We start from the raw sequence: 5482 nt of genomic DNA on the forward strand, positions 1-5482 counted from the left end.
CCTCAGCTATTCGGCCTGTTCCGCACTCTGAAGAAGTACCTGTTCCAGTTTTCAAAGGCTTGCCTTCATTGGACGATAAAGACATTGGACATGATACAAGCCAGCAAGACAGTTGTGACAGTGAATTGTCAGAAAAGTGTTCATAATCGGAGGACTGTTCTTCAGACACTGAACCTTTCCCCGTCCCTAAGCCTCTGCCCCAGGCTGAACTGAATGATTTAGTGCGGGATTTAGGTCTTTCAAAGAAAGCAGCAGAGCTTTTGGCATCAAGATTACAAGGCAGAAATCTTGTTGATCACTCTGTTAAATTATCATATTTCAGAAAGCGTGACCAGCTTTTTGTGACCTTCTTTTCAAAAGACAGACAGTTTGTTTACTGCCATGACATCCCAGGGCTTCTCAAAGAACTGGGTGTACCTTACTATAGTCCTGCTGAATGGAGACTCTTTTTAGACAGTTCAAAACGCAGTCTAAAGTGTGTTCTTTTACATAATGGCAATGTTTATGGAGCAGTACCTGTCGGTCACTCAGTGCATTTGCGGGAAGACTATGATGATATGAGAATGGTCATGGACTTATTAAAGTATCATGAGCACAATTGGATGATTTGTGTAGACTTAAAGATGGTCAACTTTCTTCTTGGACAACAGAAAGGTTTCACTAAGTTTCCATGTTTCCTCTGTATGTGGGACAGCCGAGCACGAGACAGACATTGGGTCCAGAAGGACTGGCCTATTCGTGACACCCTTGAAGCAGGCATGCCAAATATCATACAAGACCCAATTGTAAACAGAGATAAGATCATCTTTCCTCCTCTTCACATCAAATTAGGTTTGATGAAACAATTTGTCAAGGCACTGGAAACCGAAGGTGAATGTTTCCAACACATCATCACAGTTATCATTTGAGAAGATCAAAGCAGGCGTGTTTGATGGCCCACAGATTCGAACCCTAATTCGTGATGATCAGTTTGTTGCTAAGATGACCGCTTTAGAAAGGGCAGCATGGTTATCCTTTGTGGCAGTCGTTCAGAACTTCCTTGGAAACAATAAGGCGGAGAACTACAGTGAACTTGTGAACAGAATGCTCCTCGCTTTTCGTGATCCCGGGTGCAACATGAGCATCAAGCTTCATTTTTTGAACAGCCACCTTGATCAGTTCCCTGACAACCTGGGGGCTGTGAGTGACGAACAAGGAGAACGATTCCACCAAGACCTAAAGATCATGGAAGAACGCTACCAAGGGCGCTGGGACAAAAGTATGATGGCTGACTACTGCTGGAGCATTAAACGAAATTGCCCAGATGAAATGTACAAACGCAAAAGTTACAAACGCAAATTCCTGCCTGAAAAAAATACACAAAGAAATTGATAAGCTTCCATCAGCTGTCGTAATGTTCTGAAGGATGCTAATCTAACTTTGGGATAGATGTTCTGTTAATGTTCTGTTTCTTTTGCCTTAATAAATGTACAGAAATGGCTTTCATACTGTTTTAAGATTCAAGTGAACAAAAGAATTGTGGCTGATATTGCAATTTCCTATAATAACGAAAATTTAAAAAATAAATAAAAATGTCAAATTGCATAAAATCTGTAGCTTGCAAACAAAACCCGACTTCAGATTTGAAATCAGCACACTCAAGTTGACTATAGAAAAGTCTTTTTTTAAATGCAACAAAATGAGTGTTTCCCAGTGTAATCTGCTTGGAAGTGTCACATTACTTGCACAAATCGAATAAACAGACTGTCCCGCTAGTTCCTTTGGCTGTTAAATTAACTTGAAATGATAAGAGCCTTAAACCTTGTCGAATGTAGCTGACCATGCATAATTATGTAATAAATAGAGGTTTCGGAATTTGTATTTGAAAGCACCTTCCATTTATGAATTTGTGTTTCATATAGGATTCTTTGAAGATGATTCTGCGGAAAAGTGGGAGTTCGAATGTGTCTAACTCCTTCGTAGTTACATAAGATCATAAGAATGAATGAGACTTCAAGAGACCATCAAGTCTACACTAAGCAGTTCCATGTCCATTACCTCCTTTCATGCCTATCCACAAAGTTATTTAAATCTTCTCTTAAAACAGCCGATAGTTTCAGCACTCACTGCTATATGGTTACTAAGTCTGTTCCCTTCGTTAACCACTCTATAAATAAACCAGTTCTTCCCTATATCCTTCTCAAACCTATATTTGTCCAATTTAAATCCATTACTATGAGTCCTGCCCTGCTGTATTAATATGAAGACCTTGACTGCATCAACCTTTGACCCATTAGAGTAGGTTGATTAATTCTAATCTGGTCAACACCAAGTTGTTTTATCCAGTTGGAGGGGTATCACTTCAGTAAAGGGATGGGGAATAGCTCGACTCATCATTTCGCTAAAATGTAGGACATATCTACACTAACAAACCTTTTCTTCTTTGGAAAGGAGGGAGGCCGAGTGAAAGCATGCTCTTCATGTTTACCATAACTTGACAGAGAGATATTACAATGGTGCAGGGGGGCTGGATCAGAAAAAAAAAAAAAAATGCCCTGACTATTTGGGAGAAAAATATGAATGAAGGTGTCCTTTAGTTTTCTCGTTCCTCCACATTTAGTCACCATCAATGCCATGCACAGGAGGACGGTGGAGAGATTCTTGTGTCCTGCCACAGGACACAAAGGAAAACCGAAGACGTGGGGCAATACGAGTAGTTAATTAGAGATTTAGGGATGGCAGCAGGAAGGAGGAGCGAAGAAGCCCACAGTGCTCATAGTTCCTCTTTGATTGGTGATTAGTCTCAAATCATAGAATTATGCTGCGTGACTCTGGTCCGAAGGGTAAGGGGATGTACTTCTAAGAATGTGTGTGCTAGACAGCGCCTGCAAAACCTATGGGAAAGGAAAACCGATACTAAATGATCTTCAATAAGTTTTGTACGAGTGATATAACTTTCCCTACATAGGTAACCAAAAATCATATCCTCTTGAACATCTGATAGTTGAGAGTTGTCTTTTTCATTTATTGTTATTATTATTGTTTTTTTCAGAAATAAAGTTGCCAACCATGAATCATGAAACCATGCTTGTTTGTCTCAAAACATATATATAGAGATGCGTTAAACAAAACGTATATAAAGACTCGTTCTTTTCTCGAAAATAACAGCTTGCTTCATTTTAGCTAATTGATTCTTTATTTTGGTGAGGCTGACTAAAGTCTATATTGTAAGAATATTCCATGTATATACATATACATACATACATATATATATATATATATATATATATAGACATATATATACATATAGACATATATATATATATATATATATATATAGACATATATATACATATAGACATATATACATATATATATACATATATATATATATATATATTTCTATAACACAAAATACATTTGAATCCATTCTGTGGACAGAAAGCCCGAATCGCAGTTACCATATTGGTATATAATATTTGTCCACTTTTATCATTTACCATGCGTATTCATAGATTATGCCTAAAAGTACTTTCGATACGGTGACAGCCCTGTGTTGAATGGTCACTATGCGGCCTTGGCCAGAATAAAACCTGTAGAGTATGTCACATAAAAACATAAGAATGGAGGAGACTGCAAGAGTCCATAAGGCCTACACGAGGCAGTTCCATGTCTCTTACCGTCTTTCATACCTATTCAAAATTTTATCTAATCTTGTCTTTAAACAATCAATTGTTTCAGCATTCAGTACATGACTAATGGGTTATAGTCTTAAACTGAATGGAAATATAGTCAATAAGTCATTTGTTTTTCTAAGGCCTATGCGAATGACCTTGATTTATCTGAAAGAGTAGGGCAACATAGGATAGAAAATAGAATGCCTCGTTGCTCACAATTGGTCATTATTTCTTGTTTCAAAGTTGATTTTCCGCAGCAATCAGCTTCATTGCTTCCATATTAACTCTCAGTAGATTTTTGTCTATAGTTCCATGGTCTTATTGTGCGCCTACTATGCGATTTGTGCGCCTATTATGCAATATATGTACTTGCTACGTGGTATATTAACCCTTTTTCTGTCTCTCAGTGTTATTCTCATCATTAATCTCTCCATTTTCCTATGTGCAGTCCTTAGCTTTATTTCCATCGCCTTCGTCAATTTCCAAATCTCACACCCGTAGATTATTGCTGGCAGAATGCATTGATTGTAAACTTTACGTTTTAAACTTAAAAGTAGAGAGCCTCTTAGGACTTTATTATATTTACCAAACATTTTCCAACCAATTGTAATACGTCTTTCTATTTCATTATTACGATCTTTGGTCACTTTCCCCACAGGGCCTAAATGATTATACTCTCCAACTTCTTCAAGACTCTCACCATCGATTATAATCTCTTTACTTTGAACTTTCGTGTTGAACATTACTTTGGTTTTACTCTTATTCATTTTTAAACCTACTTTGAGAAATTCCTTTTTAAGATCACTCAGCATATCTTGCTTTTTCCGAAATAAGAATAATGTCATCCGCAAATCTTAAGTGGTTCAAATATTCGCCATTAATCTTCAAACCTTTCTCTTCCCAACTAAACCTTCTGAAAACCTCTTCCAAACAAGCTGTAAATAATTTGGGTGAAATAGTATCGCCTTGCCGTACTCCTTTCTCGATCTTGATTTTTTCTGTATCTTTATGTAGTCGAATTATAGCGGTACCTTTCGCATAAATCTTTTCTAAAACCCTTACGATCTGTTCGTTTGTATCCTGCTTGCGTAGCGAGTTTAGTATTGCTATTTGTTCTACCGAGTCAAAGGCCTTCTCGTAATCTACAAAAGCTAAACAGAGAGGTATATTGTATTCTGTCGTTTTCTCGATTAGTTGGTTCATCGCCTGCAAATGGTCTAGAGTCGAATATCCGCTCCTGAAGCCTGCCTGTACTCTCAGTTGGTTTCCATCTGAAACTTGATCAGTCTATTTGTAAGGATCTTGGAGAATACTTTATATACATTTGATAGCAAGCTAATCGGTCGATAGTTACTAAGGTCCTTCTGGTCTCCTTTTTTATGAAGCAAAATAACTATAGCATTGCACCACGATTCAGGAACGCTTTCTTGACGTAAGCACTGGGTGTACAACTGAGCCAACCTAATATGAACTTCTTTCCCTGCGTCTTTCAAGAGATCTATCGATATACCATCTTCCCCAGGTGCTTTTCCTCGTTTCATATTTTTAGAGCAAATTCTACTTCTTCCTTTGTAATCTCTGGTACACTATTAACGTATGTAGATGAATTTATTGACTCAAATACAGTCTTCGACGAGTAAGACTCTTGGTAAAACTCTTCCACTCTTTGTACCATTCTGTCTCTACATTTAATGATTTCTCCATTTCTATCTTTCAAACATATCATTTGCTGTCTTCCTAAAGCACTTCTGCGATAGGTTTCTTCAATAATTTGACCTTTCCGAATAGTTTTCTCTATTTCATCCATGTTTCTCTTTCTTTTCTCT

Source organism: Oratosquilla oratoria, chromosome 31 (genome assembly GCF_046742065.1).
Source record: "Oratosquilla oratoria isolate Oo_2021 chromosome 31, ASM4674206v1, whole genome shotgun sequence".
NCBI classification, from domain to species: domain Eukaryota; kingdom Metazoa; phylum Arthropoda; class Malacostraca; order Stomatopoda; family Squillidae; genus Oratosquilla; species Oratosquilla oratoria.